We start from the raw sequence: 16,185 nt of genomic DNA on the forward strand, positions 1-16,185 counted from the left end.
GTAAGTACGGTACACTTCTGTTATAACGAACATGGTTATAACAACATTCCGGTTACAATAAAGTAAAAACTCAGGCCGCAACATTATCCGCTCTTTGTTTTTTATTGTTATTCCTTGGGTTATAATGAAATTTCAATATAATGAAAGAAAACTGCTGGTCCCGAAGACTTCGTTAACGGGAGTCAATTATACACATCATACACAGACAGTTCGTCCACTCGATGTGTTGTTGGGTGACATACGTAAATTCACACGATGTGAAAGAAGCACATGGCTCAAATATATCATTGGAAAAGAACCATTCAAAATGCACACATAGACAAAGTTGAACAGTTCTTCATACCTTCTTCTCTTTGAGAGGATTAAAAACACAAACATCAAATTTTGTTCCCTGAATAAACACATTTCGTTAAAAGAAAAAAACCTCTTCCACAAACTTTGGGCTTTGGCTGAACGTTGAGTTGAGAGGCCTCGCCAGAGATGGCTGAAAAATCTATTTACACAGAGTGATTACAATTCCAAGGTCTGCATTTCAGAACAAATTTAGCAACCATTTCAATGATCTATGATAATTCTTTAGGGTTTGGGAGGGGGGGGGGGGTTGTTTGTTTGTTTGTTTTTTGAGAACCACATAATATTGGTTTCATTCTACTCCACTCCCCAAAAATGGTTTACAAGGTTTCAGACTCATTCAAGATATTTCACGAGACTCATCTGAGTTGGTACACAATGTACTTGCTGGATTTGGTGAGAAAGGAGTCTCTGAGAAGCAGCTTGAAAGAAAAAATACAGTTTTGATTTACTTTAACATTAATTATTACACATACTGTAAGCCTATTTTGTTTAAACGAATAAGAAAGCAATGTCATTACACAAAAATAAACGGATTTCACGCAAACACATAATTAAACAGGAAGTTCATGTGCCCACTATGGGTGACACTCCCCCTGCAGTATCCTGGAATGTTCTTGCACATTGCATGGGAGGCTAATTCTCATTTCAAAAATGCAGAGAGGAAAATTTTGATGCCATGGGACCAACTCATAAATCCTTAAATCTATTACTTACTGTTGCTGCTTTGGTGAGTCTTCTAGACAGTGTCTTACCTATGGATACCTGTGGTTGATACTGAATGCAGATCCAGATTCTATTGATGTTCTAAGTTAAATGGGTCATGGTCAGGTGGAATGGGGCCAAACTCATAACTTGATGGGCTCTGTCATACATGGTGATACCGAAACAACTTTTCAGAAAGTGTCATTCCGTGACATAACTTTCACCTTCAGGGAATGAGTTACACTCCACGACAAGCAGTGCTTTCTAGCAAGCTTCTATCACCATGTTGCTGCTTTTGACAACAGTGGCATGCTTTCAAATTAAATCAATCTAATAACTCTGGCACGATCCATTAGCAATACTAATGTTGTTTTTACATACAGCATGTCAAAAGGATGTGCAACACAGTAAAGCACTGAAAACATGTGCACATTTAACAACTCCCATTTCCACCTGTCCCTCCCCCCCCCCCCACCTTTTGGGAAACAAAGAAAAGCATGCAAGGCTTTTTGTATCATGAACAATCCATGTGATATTTATTCCTTTCTTTGCAGATTACAATTGTGTAATTCCTCCTACACAGACATATACAGACGGAGAAACATGCAGATACACACACACACACACACACATACATACACAGACACATGCAGATATACAAACACACATACACATACACACACACACACGCATGATAATGATTCAAGTCCAAGTATGTGAATACCCTTTCGCAAAAAAATCAACCATGTGCCACCGCTGCGACTTCTGACGATGAGTCTGCCTCAGGGCCCAGTGGTGGTATGACTTCATCGCTGGAAAACATGTCAGTAGATCTGGAAATTAAAAACACACAGATGGACAGGAAATATGAGTTATTGCTGTATCTGAGAAGACTCCAGTGCTTTGTGTGTGACAAGAGTAATTTTTTAGGATGAACAATTACTGTAAAAGCTGAAATTTTCATGTGAGTAAATTTTTCATGCTTGGCTGGGCAAGATGGATTTTGTGTGTTTTAATTTCCCAGATTGAGTGAACACTTAAAGGGATGGTTCATTATTGGTGGAGATGAGAATCGGGCTTTTAACTTTTTGTGAGATACCAAGAAAACACTTATGATACAGTACATTGCATACCATTTTAAGGGGAACTCAAAGCTTATTTGATGAAAATCGGGTTTGGAATGACTGAAACATCAAAAACAAAGTAAAACAAAGCGATCGTAATAAAGTGTGGGTCCCACAATTTATTACAATTGCTCTTTTTTGGGTACATCTCAGCCATTTCAAAACCAATTTTCATCAAATAAACATTGAATTCCTCATAGAATTACATGCTCTTTCATATTTCAGAAAAGGCTTCTCATTATCTCACCAAAAAATGTTAGAAACCTGAAATTAGGTCTCAACCAAAACTATACGATCCCTTTAAGAAATTTGCTGTTACCAAAGCATTTAAACTGGCACAGTTTGGGTTTAGATGGGGCTGCAGATTTCCAAACTTGTGTTTGTGTGTTTGTGCGATAATGAGAAACCTCTTATGAAATACAAAAAAACATGTAATTCTTTGAGGAATTCACGGTTCATTTGATAAAAATTGGTCATGAAATGGCTGAGAAATCCAATACAACAATCCTAAACAAAATGTGACAAGCCACAACTTTTACTAGGATCTTTTTGTTTTATCTTGTTTTTGGATATCTCAGTCATTTCAAAACTGATTTTCATCAAATGAATTTTTAGTTCCCTAGAGAATTGTATCACAGAAGTGTTAATTATGAATTAAATTTTCCAAATGTTGCACTAAATTGATTGCAGATGGTGAATAGTTAAGAAATGTCTGCATGTTTGAAACAGCACTACTTTCAATGGCAAAAATCACGATATTCATAATTTGAGAAACAAATAGTCAAGATATTCACATAAATTTCAGTAATGCTTTGTATGTGGGTTGTGAGTGAAGAGATATCTTTTAATCTTTTGTTAATTTATTCTTCAAATATTAATCTAATTGTCAAAATCAGGTTTCTTATTGAACTGTACCCTCTAATCTAAAATTCATACATGCTATAAAAGGTTTTCTTTTTATTATTCTGATTTGAAAGAAAAGGAAACATATCTTTTTTCTTTCAAGATATTTTCTAATGAATTTCCAAAAATATTCTTGGGCTTAGTCTGTTCACAAGCAACATGAAATATATTGCAACTATTTTTCTTACATACACTACCACTAGCTGCACTGGATATAAACAATGCAAAGAGATTGATGAGTTCTTAAAGGGGTAGGAGAGAGAGAGAGAAAGAGTTCATAAGAGGAACCACCAGGGACCTTTTTTCCTTTTTGTTGTTGATGAAAGGATGTTGTTAAGTCTGATGTGTCTGAATAGTGAGCAATGCATTGCTTTCAAGTCATTAACATAGGGTAGAAATACCATGGTACTCTTTACAACCTGTGCTTGCAGAGTTGAGACTCTCTACACAATCTCTGACCATGGGGTGGGGTGGGGTGGAGCAGCTGATTAAGTACTATAAAAAGAAGAATGTTCACGTGCATTCTATTTTCGCGAATTTCGAGAGCGCCAACCACAATTTCGCAAGTGTCAAGATTCGCGAAATCAAAATGCACACGAAAGTTCTTGTCTACACTATATGCATTGAATGGTAGGGGCAATTTGCGAAAATTTCATGCCACCAAAAAGGCCGTGAGCTCCAATTTGCAATAATTTCATGCCGCGAATATATCATGTTTTATAGTATACTGTCTTCTGCATTCATCTTACCCACCCCAACACACACCCACACTACAAATGTCAAATATGTGCAGACTGCACATACTTTTGCATCTGCCAGATAATGTATAAAGATTTGAACAATGCCATCCCACCCTCCCCCCTCCAACACACACACACTCACATCCACATAATAGCTCTTATATTAATTACATGTACTTGAATGTGAGTTAATTTTAGTCACTTTCATACTGGCTATATCAATGTCGGTCTGTGTAGATGTATAGGCCTACACTTCCTTTCAAAGCCCACATCCAACATAATAGAATATGCACTCAAAGACTGAATTTATGTAAAAAGGAATCATTCATATCTCATTATAGTTTATATAAATTTTGATCACCTTACGTAATGTGAATACCATACTTAACATCATTCCTAGCGTCATTCTATGGTTCAATAACTCCTATCAATTATCCACTTATATCTCCACTACCACACATTTGATTCTGGACAGATACACAATAGTTACTTCAAAACAGAAAAGATAACAGAGAGCTGAAAAGGAGATATAGCACCTGACAGAGTAACGAGTTCATGTCCTTTGAATGACGCAGCTACCCAGACCCATTTATTTTCCATAAGAGCTTATCAATAGACTCCAGGGCCTTGTGCACACAGAGGAGAGGTTGTAGGAGATATGCAATGTCAACACTGTGCACAGATCAGCATGTGATGACGAAGCTCGTGTGTATAAATATCTCACCAAAATTGATATTTGCTCCAGGAAAATGCCCACCACGGCAACAGCTCCGCCGGACGGCAACGAGAAGAGCATATTCATAAAATATATGAATTAAAAAAAAAAAAAAAAAACACCAAAAGAGAGAGATAGAGAAAAAAAGGGTAGGGACGAGGGGATGGAAGGAACAAATTATACAACCTTGAGTGGGATTACATAATCATGACAGATCACATGCAGGCAGTGTATTTTGGCATCTTTGGGATTAGTGACTTCGATACAATCAGTGGCTTACAGGGTCAAGAGTTAAAAATTGATAGCTATGGACTGCATTCGCATGCTTAGAAACATCATTCTTATATCATGGACAGTTGACTATCTAAATTGATAAGTTCACATGGTCCTGTGAAAGATAAGGTTTAGTATTCCATCAGTCTTATTCCTAGGATTGGCAGTAGTTTCAAGGTTAATATCTCCCAGCAGATCACATTAGACATTGACAGAACACAATTGTGATAAGTTAAAGTTGCATTCTTTCCCAGAGAATTTGACCATGCATTTTCAAAAAGAAGATCAAAATGTAAAATTGACCCCAATATGTTCCCAGCCCTAAGGGAGCCACCTCTGGATCTGCCATAATCAAACATGAAACTAGAGTCTACCTCATCAATGTCTGCACTTATAATGCTACCTAAGCTCTATTACTTATGGTTAAAACAGTTGATTAGATTTGGGGACTTTTGAGCATTCTATATGGTCAGTGGGTGGGGGGGGGGGGGGGGAGGGCTTGGTGCCTTTACTTAAATTAAGATCCTATCATCCTAGGGTCCTGTTTTTTGAAGAGTTAAAATTGATTATATAGTTGATTTCAACTTAAGTCTAAGGCAGCCTGTGTGGTAAGGAAATTTAAAACCGATTTTATCTTTTGATAAAATGGGGCCCAGGAATACTACCTGCACAGTTAGGTGAAAATCCCTGATGGTGTTTTTAAGAAGCTTACAATGCACTGGGCCACAATTTGCCCCCCTTGGCCCCAGGGGAAAGCTAAAGAATCCAACATTCCTGGTAATGAATTTGCAGGGGCATCATAATAGAGCAGTTTGCATACTCTATCTACAATCTGTAGTGTTTCTATTATTGTGTCACAAATTAATCCACAAAAACATGTACAACTATCCTGTCAAATGAGACAAAATAATCAGTAAATTGATAACCCAAATGATAAGGAAGCTTTTGCATTTCACACCTATCTGATTAGTTCTTTTTTAAAATCATAACTGACACATATCTCTGATGAGTTCATACATCAAAAGGACCATGATGATGGGAACATGTAAATACACTTCTTTTTAAATATTGGCATAACTTCCTTGGGACTTTGGGTCAGTGGGAAGGTATTTCAGACCAAACTTTGTACACATTAAAACTTGTCTTGATAGTCAGTTAAAATCTAATAATCAGTCCAATGTTCAACAAGTTCTAAAGTTTACATTAAGTTGGGGTGCTTTTCCACATCATGTTTGTGATGGCTTCCGATGAATAAATTAATAAAAACCTGACAAGGAATCACAAAGTGTCACACACTCAAACAACAGTGCTACAGTTCGACCTCAATTATCCGGCCTCCTTTTATCCGGAAATCTCTATTATCCGGACGCGTTCACACAGTGAGAGACTTTTTTTTTTTCATCCAAAAATTGAGAAAAAACAGTGACTTTAACATCTTTTCATGGATCTATTTCACTAATTTCAGAAGATGTGCATGATAGGTTTCTCAATATCTAATGAGGTAAAACATGTATGATTTTCACATAAAGATATACTTTATTTTTGTGAAGAAGGGACTACAATATATTGTGTCTCCCATATCTGGCCAATTTGCTTATCCGGATGAGTGCCGGTCCCGACATGGCCAGATAATTGAGGTCGAACTCTACTTGCGAATGGGGGGTGGGGTGGGGGATGATGTCATCAATTCTCAAAGCTCCAATTGACCTGTACAGTAGTCATTCTTTAATTTCTTTATTCGGTGTGAAATTAATAAAATAACTAAAATCTTTATTGCAATACTACTACTACTGCTAATAATAATAATACAACACATTTATTAGGGGCTTAATATGGATGTTTCTGAGTTTAATACGAATGTTTCTAAGTGCAGTTTTACCGGAAAATTAATGTTTAATCCAACATAACATACACCAACTGCAATATAAGTCTAAAGTTAAAAGCTTCCAAAGCATATACTCACAATCTGGTAATATGTATACAGCAATTTTCTTTACTATACTTCAGCATTTTCAAAATATGGAAAAAAAGTAAAATTTAGCATATTCACTTGACTTTTGACCCCATGGCCCAATAATTGTGCAGTAACGCATGTATACAAGTACCAAGTTTGGTGTATACATGGAGTCATTTCCAAGGCATGGAGAAAATAGTGTAAAATCAGTATTAAAAAGTATAATTTTAGCATCCTAACCTGACCTTTAACCATTGACCTCATGACCCCAAACTTCCCATGAGAATCATTATCTGGCAATATGTGTATGTAGTAAGTTTCATAAAGATACCTAGAGCCATTTCCCAGATATGGAGGAAAAACGAGAAACTTTAGCATTCTCATTAGACCTTTGACCTTAGACCCCAATAGTTAAGCATGTTTCTACTTCTCTTCCTCCCCTGTTCTATTTGATTACTTGCTAAGGTTTGCTCATGCTTATGGGAAAATAATTTGACATCATGTGGATGCTTTTAATACAACATCAATTGCTCACCATTTCTAGGGGATGGTTGAGACAACATGTACCCAGTAACAGTGCTGAGTCTGAAGGGCAATAATATCCAACATAGGGAGACCAGAAAATAGAGAGAACTAGAGATTGTAATTTGTCATTACTGACAAATTAAGGTGATCCGATTTTTTTTAAATCAAATATTCGAGTCCTGATTGCAATACGCATTCGGATCATACAGGTTTCATCTGTGTTTAGAGATATTGGCCGTCTGATGTTTGGACTCTCATTTAGAAAAGGGAGTCATATCTGCCATCCTTGGTACTAAATTCTGTATACACTAGATAACGAAGATACAGCAACAAATACATATGACCTTTGACCCACTTTTACTCTCCCAAGATGGCACCTGAGGAAAAAGTGGGTAATTTGTGAAATGATTCTTGCGACATCGTCTATAAGTGTGCAAAATATGGGAAAGATAGGACAGGTATTCACCAAGATACAAGATGAAACAGTTATGACCTTTGACCCTTATTTACATACCCAAGATGGCGTCTGATCAAGAAGTCGTTATTTTATGAAATAATGTAGGTGACATGAACTAAACATGTGCAAAATATGGTGGTGATAGAGCATGTTTTTCTTGAGTTTTTGCAAAGAAAGTTGCGCAAAGAAAGAAATATTTCAATACATCGTTGATGAGCTTTAATTTCAATCAAGTATTTTGACGTGATACCAACATCGTGTGAAAAAACAAAGGGCACTTATATGATAGCATAAAGTTTCAGCTACAACATATTAAGATCTAGGAGAAATTCACTGAAGCATAAGTGAGATAGTGCTTGATAAAGATAGTCATGTCAATTTTCACATCTAGAAAAACTCCCTCCCATAGAGATAACACGTAATAGCGAAGATTGAGAAAGAAGTACTATGACCTTTGACCCCACTTTGCACACCCAAGATGGCATCTGAACAAATAGTGGTTATTTTGTGAAATGATCCTTGTAACATGGTCTTTACGTGTGCAAAATATGAGAAAGATAGGACATATATTTACCAAGAAACAGGATGAAACATTTATGACCTTTGACCCTAATTTACATACCCAAGATGGCGTCTGATCAAGTAGTTGTTATTTTGTGAAATAATGTTCGTGACATGAACTAAACATATGCAAAATATGGTGGTGATAGGGTATGTTTTTCTTGAGCTATTGCACAGAAAGTTGCAGAAAGAAAGAAATTTTCCAATACATCGAAGATACGCTTTAATTTCAACCAAGTTTTTTCATGTGATCCCGACAACGTATGAAAAATCGAAGGGCACACTTACGATAGCCCTACGTCTCAGCTACAACATATTAAAATCTTAGAGGAATTCACCGAAGCATAACTGAGCTAGTGCTCGATAAAGATAGTCATGTCAATTTTCATTTCCATAAAAATTGCACTCCCATAGAGATTACACGTAAACTGGTCAAATCTGACAAGGTTACCTTCAATCCATTTTTTCGAGGTGATGTTGTCATCTCATAAAAATTGTGTAATTACATTTATGAAAGAGCATTTCATAAGCTACAACATATTGAATTTTAGGTGAAAATTGGCAAAGGATAAGTGAGATACGCTCGAGTAAACTTGAAATTTGATGATGTCATTTTGAAAATTTAACAAACTTTTTTTACTTTATTAAGAAATTTGTTATCTTTTAATTATTTTTTCAGTATCGCCAACCCATGAAATGATATGTACAACTCATCAGCTTTCAAAATATGTAAAGAAAATGGGGGGTCACCGTCCATCCTGACGAGTAAGATCGGATTTAAAATTGGAGGTTTTTTGGCATAGTTGGCACTGTATATCGCCATTGACGCGCGCGCGGAATTTCAACTTTGACGGGCCCGTATGACTTCATATTGAGTCGGATTGACTTGAAACTTGCTAGAAATATTCCTTGACATTTCAGGCATCTGATAAATGTGAAAAAACTGGAAATTTCTATTGCATATGAGCTGTGCGTGCGTATATGTGTGCGCGCGTACGCGTCCGTCCGATTTTTTCAATTTTTCAAAAAATGCTCAAAATGGTCTGAAACGTGTACAAAAAGATTTTGAGCTCGATTGAAGCATACAAATATTTCAATGCGCGAGTACGCGCACGTTTTAATAATAAATATGAATTTTTATGAGTAAAATGCGCTTGACTTGAAATATATGTGACGTAAATTTCATTGAAAATTTCCATTCCATTAATGAGATATGAATGAAAATGTGTTTTCATATAATGACGTCATAGTGACGTCACGGTCGACTGATCACTGTGATTTACTAGATCTGTCGTCTTTGGGACACGATACATATATGGTATAAGTTTGACATTGATAGGCAATGCACTTTCTGAGCTAACCTCTGCACAACTTTTGTCCAGAAATAAAGAAATAAAGAATCCGTACAGATACAGAAGGTGATCCGAGAGGATACTTGGATCACCTAATGAACTCTGAACACAACCTTTGGAGCCACTGCTAATATCTTCATCTCATACTCTCAAAGATATTGCATGATTAGGGGCAGCTGCATAAACAAAGCATAGCCCTCAATGCAATATATTCTGATTTGTCTTTTTTTCTCTTGCTGTTGTTGTTGGTATTGTTGGGAGTGGAGGGAAGGGGGTGATAAAGGGAGGGGGAGAGCACCCAATGGACATACTTCTGAGGGGTGACAGCCCTCATGGGTGAAGGAATATGTGTAGAATGGTGTGTAGAATGGTGTGTCTTTGTGTGAGTGGGTATGTGTTCAAAGGGGGGGGGGGGTCATTTGAAATGGGCTGGCTATATTTCTTTGTAGGGCAGTGAGGTGGCTCAGTGGGTAGCGTGTCTGTCATGCAATGACACAGGTTCAAATCCCAGTGTGGCTTGCTAAGCAATGCCGAGTGTTATCATGACATCCCCATTAGTAAGATGCAAGACACTATATCACTTGGAAAGGACAAAAAAATGGAAGTTTCGCATGCATGTAAATTCCCACTTCATTCGTTTATCGCAAAGTGCAGGGGGCAAACCATTTGAAGTGGTACCACCCCACATACGCATAGAGAAACGGGCTGTAGGTGCCACCTCGTGATCTGCCATATGTGACTAGCATGATGGTATCAACAAGGCACGTGTTGGCACACTAGAAGTTGAAGGAGCTATGTCTCTCTCACGCGTGAAAAAACACCTGACGCCTTGATACAAGTATGACATTTACTCTATTTCTATTCTGATTTATTCTATTTCTATTCTGATTCAATTGTAGGCATTACAAGCAAGAAAATGATCACCACAAGCTAGGGTATTCTGATACATTGTAGCATTCCATTACAGGTTTCAAGCTTTTCTATATGTGGTGGGAAAACATGGTGTGCTACTTATCATTAAGTAACTTTACTCAGGAACCAAAGGCCTGCTGAACTATTCTTTGCAATATTCTACATCAGTTTATCTTATTTTGCTGCTGTCAAGAAAGTGAGTTCCTATCATAATCATTTTTGTTAAACAAAGCCAACTTAGATGTAATAACTCTTGTATTTTAGAGCAGTATTAGGGTGCCTAGACACGTAGTAAAAAGTTCAGAATGCATCCGTAAATCAATCACAACACCATGGAGCAAAGGTTTCATCACAAGTGTGTCACGTACTGGCTTCTGATAACATGATCAAGCATTTTCTGGCAGGAACATTGGCATAAATAATGGCCCTAAACACTGATATGCTTTCATAATTAGACTGAAAATTGAACATCAACCCCATTTAATGAAGTACTGATGCATGTCTATCACTAGATTGATATTAATACTTATTATAGAATGGGCAGCGAGAATCCTGCGATCTCATTGGTCGAGAGCTATGTGTTTATTTTATACTGGCCCCACGCTGAGTCACAGTGGTAAACATGTTATCGCGCACTTGTAACAAAGATTCGCGCATTAAGCAAGCATTCGCACACTCATTATGAGACGCCTATTGGCTAAAACAACCATGCATCAGTTTTTACTGATGCACGGTTAACCATGTGTCCAGTAAAAACTGATGCATGGTTTTCGGGCTCTCGTTTATGGCAAGCCAAAAGGAAATGCATCCAGTAAATTTGTCATCAGGTAACACGGTAGAAAAATGGGGTTTTGGTAAGAAAATTACCCATTCTATAAAACAGACGACGCACATGTCTTTTCGTGCGTCAGTTGGAATATAGTGTGCATGCGGTAACTAAGGAATTTAGCCTTAACCCACTCGGCTTAACCTTGTGGGTTAAGCATTCCATAGTTACCTTATGCACACAATTCCGACTGACGCACTCAGACCTGTGCGTCATTTGTATACTGTGTTTCATATTGCTTGGATGTAAAAACAAACAAACTAATCTTCAAATTTTACACACACACACACACACACACACATATACATACACATACACACGCACACACAAATCACTGTTCTGGGAAAGCTTCATCACACAGCTTCAAAGGCAGAGGTGTTGAATACAATGTGAAATGAAATTATTTCTCCATAGCCTCTCAAAAGTGTTAGAATATATGCCATATATTTGCTCCTATTTACAATGTTCCACTTAATTAATATCGACTGTAATTTGTATGTAAGCATTACTTGTATGTTGAGGAGATGAAACTTTGGGGTAGTTTACATTCTCTTTCAACACAAAGCAGTGTAAGAACACTTTCTTAATACTAGTACAAATTTCTCTTTAAAAAGTAATTTTCTGCATAAGATATCCATAATGCAGATGGTGTGAATAACATGCTAAATGAAAAACAAAAAGAAGATACAGTAACCTGTCATTCTTCTGTTACTTTGTAAATGTCTCATTAGTCAAAATGCAAAACATATATATCTCGTCTTTACATTCTTTACAGACAAAATTGCATGAAAGAGAGCAGGTTGTCTTTTATGCTACACTTTACCAATATCTCAAGCTATACATTTTCAGTTTTGAGACCTGCAAAAATCACACCTACATATTAAGCTCTTACACTCTGAATCACGTCAGTTCACTCCATTTCCAGTGTGAGGTTAGTACATTTTAGTAGCCGTGAAATCAACCACTGACATTCACACAACCCATAAAATCAACTATCAGTTTTGAGAATTGTGACAAGTCAGGAGTTGCAGTGATGAATCAGGTAATATCTGGTATATTCAGTTTGAAATCACAATCAGCATTTGTTAACACTGAACAATCTCAATCAGATAACTATGATAAAACAGTTGGGAGGGTCTTTGAGGGAGACTAACAATATCTTCTCCACATGGTTGAAACAAAATCTCCTTGTCATCACATACAACAAACTCACCTCACATTTGCCAATCTTCTCAGGCAGCATTCTTGACAACTGAAAAAGCAAAGTATACACAAATAACATATCAAGGCAATAACTGCTATCAATTGATATGATTTTTTTTCTGTTACGTATTTTCCCCCCTGTGCATTTTAAGTGATTTCAGTTTCATTTACCCTTCACATCTGTCAACGGACAGACTAAAAAGAATGTGGATTTGATATGACAATTTGTTAAAACTATAACTTCAATAATGGGAGTGCAATCACATCTAATTTCTATAGTTCTTTATAAGCATTCCCATTATGCTTGATACGTAAAGTATAAAATATACCAATAGGCCAGCGTTGAAATTCCACAGCAGAATCCCAGCTATAATGCTGGGTTTCGACTGTTTGTGTGACCTGCTATGCATGCTACAATTTGGCCGTAAGTAGTTGATTCTACAATGAGAAATATTTGTTTATGTCTATCACAATCTGTGTCACTGTTGAAATCATTGTGGTGATTGTATCAGATTTTGAGGTCAATCGTGATGATCATAGAAAGTTTTGAATAATGCAAAAACTGTCTAAAGTACCATCAACGCAACTGCCCCGACTGACGTCAAAATCTGATACAATCACAATGATTACTCCATGATTCAGACCATGATTTCAATCATGGCACAAGCTGTGATAGACGTAAACAAAAATTCCCAAATCAGCAACTAATGGCCAAATGTGGCATACATGTGTAGCAGATTGCATGATAGTGGGAAACTGGCATAATCACTGATGAAAGAGAGGAAAAGCTCTGCATGTAGTTGTGTGTGTACATTATCATTGCCTCCCTTGCCTCCTTCACCCCCTTTCCACGCGAGCTGCTTCTGAACTCTTGCCAACTTCACATACTTTATTCTGTTATGCACAACCAGGTAAAAACCCATCGATAAATCACAATACACAAAGCACATTGACAGTGTCAAAGCCGTAACTTTGTCATAAAATCTACATCACAGCAAAGCTTGAAATTTCCTCTACAACCTTGCTGTACTGCATTTCTAGCATATATATGAATATACAAATATATAAATATATATATATATATATATATATATATATATATATATATATATATATATATATATATATACACATATACATACCCTTCCTTAAAAACTTAAAAGGCTTAAAAAATGTTTTCCCAAACCACTCATGCAATGCGGTCTCAGAATAATGTGGCACGCAAAGAGTTTTAAAGTGATATTCAAGCATTCAGTGACAACATACTGTTCTCACAAAGGCAAGGCCACTGTAAAAGGGATGTTTTGTCCAAGACAGATCTGCACTACCTGTACTCTTAGAGGTCACACACAGATTGACAAATCTCTCTACACACACACAATTGCATTCTGTGAAATGGAGGCATTTCATCACAGGTTTCAGACTTTGATTGTTCTCATACGGCACAGCGCTTCCATGATCCTCACTATTCAATCCCTGGCTTTTGACATGAATAAAAACAGATTCCAAATGAAAAATAGAATGCAAACTTAAAGAGTGAAAAAAAAAAGAAGAAACCCAGACTGACAAAGCTCCCAGCCCATCCCCAGAAATGTTGACGTCTTTTTAAAAATTTGTAAATCAAATACCCATGTCTGTGCATTTGTGCAGCTATCAGCATGTCTAAGCAAATAGCTGGTATTCTGGCACAGCTTGCTATGGCAGCAAATATCTGTATGCTCTTCCAACACTGCATCAACTGACAGCAGTGAGGGGGCAGACGCCTTGTCAAACTCGCTCGGCAGGGACACCCATGAGCACGCCAGGAGACTGAATGTGAGGAGGATGTATTACCATGGAAACAGCCCATGCCTCGAACCTTTTACTTAGTCATCACAAACCTTTTGTGAGTCCTCACGCCAGTCACAGGTATTCAAACCCTACAATTGGTCTGAACAGAAACTGATTTTGTCAGAGTAAAAATAATTCTAGACAATTTATTGCCAGCAACAATTTGAGAACAATGTAAAGTCACTGTACATTGCTTTTCTTTAAAAAACCCCAAAACACTCACAAAAAACCCCAACAAAATGTGTAGTTAGCTTGGCCAACATGTCAGCTTCATCACATAAAAAGTGAGCAGGGACATTAATTTTTCTCTCATAAACATTTGTGGGTGTGCGTACCAGTACTATTTTGACAACTTGAACTTTTCTGCAATTACCTCATAAACACACGACACACACATACACATAATACACACAGACACAAATACAAATAATACAGCATTAAAAATACATACACTTATCATTATTTTTTATACAGTAGCAGAGGGGGACATGCAGGTTTGGTTAAAAAGGTTGGAAGCATGAACACACAGCTTTATTAAGATTGCAAGACGATGTTTCATGATTAAACATAAAAAAAAGGTTTCTTTAACCTTTATTTTCTCTGTGTTCAATCTTTTTCTTACTGGTAATGTAGGTTGTGCTTTTTACTGTTCTTTTTTCTTTCATAATGGCTATATTTTGCCTGGCTGCAGGCACTAACTTTCTGAAATGCAATTTTCTATCATTCCAGAATTTGACTGGTTGCCGACAAGGCTAAGGCAATTCATATTACTGTGATATTGATACATGTATCAATATCACATATGAATTACCTTAGCCTTGTCGGCAACCAGTCAAATTCTGGAATGATATTAGCTGACATCATGTCACTGCTTGCACTACAACAATTTAAATCCTTGCTTCATTAGTCACATGATTGCACTATGACCAATCATTGACCAGTTCTTTATGCAGACCATTTAAATGATAAATATCTGATATTTAACCCATTGAGGACAGACTTAGTTTGCTATAACACCCATTTCCCATAGACACCTGCCCAAGTATTCTCGAAACTCGTCTTTGACGGGTTAATGGGTATGCGTTCGAATCTAATCTAATCACATCTTTCTAAACATTCCTTATGTAATTGACATAATGCTGCAATGATGCAAACTACATTTAACTTTGTTTGCCATATTGCAGCCTTGAGTAGTACTTCAAAAGAAAAGTACCATGTGTAATATGATTGCATCATAATTCATTTCATTTGACACACGTAATATCATATTTTGCTCACATTATATATATGTGACTACGAGCTAATCTTTCCTTGTGCAAAAGCAGTGTATCACCTTACATACATGCACACTAGCGTGCCAGCATTTGATGTATGCAAAGAATGTAAACTTTTGAACTCCACTATATAGCAGGTAGGAGTCTTACGTTCTTTCCATTTTTGCAGTTGTTCGTAGCTATGAAACCATAGCTCACAATAATAACCTAGATAACAAATACAAGCTTCACTGATATTATTAATTCTGATGTAGTGTTGATTACAAACAATGAACAATGAAATATGAATGAAACTCACAACAGTGTTCTAAACTTTAATCATGCAAAAAGGAAAAACAAACATACTGTAAACTGCTGGATGGTCTCATTGGAAATTAGTAGCCTAGAGCAATATATGCATTTTGCATTAGAAAATGGCATCAACCCAGCTACCAGTATTCAGTCATGAAGATTTTGATCTACAAATGATTTTTGTTTCAG

At 36.8% G+C, this 16,185-nt stretch overlaps 1 protein-coding gene across 1 annotated transcript in view; it reads right to left on the reverse strand.

Annotated features, from left to right (window-relative positions):
- Positions 1-1,724: 1,724 nt before the first annotated feature.
- LOC140232978 (uncharacterized) overlaps positions 1,725-16,185 on the reverse strand; it is a 31,524-nt gene continuing 17,063 nt past the window's right edge. The window contains exons 16-17 of the mRNA XM_072313084.1: positions 12,612-12,650; positions 1,725-1,889 (exon numbers count right to left, since the gene is read on the reverse strand). The gene's annotated coding sequence lies outside the window, so the exon portion shown is untranslated. The remainder of the gene's footprint in view (positions 1,890-12,611; positions 12,651-16,185) is intronic.

The sequence above is a fragment of the Diadema setosum genome, chromosome 9 (genome assembly GCF_964275005.1).
Source record: "Diadema setosum chromosome 9, eeDiaSeto1, whole genome shotgun sequence".
NCBI lineage: Eukaryota > Metazoa > Echinodermata > Echinoidea > Diadematoida > Diadematidae > Diadema > Diadema setosum.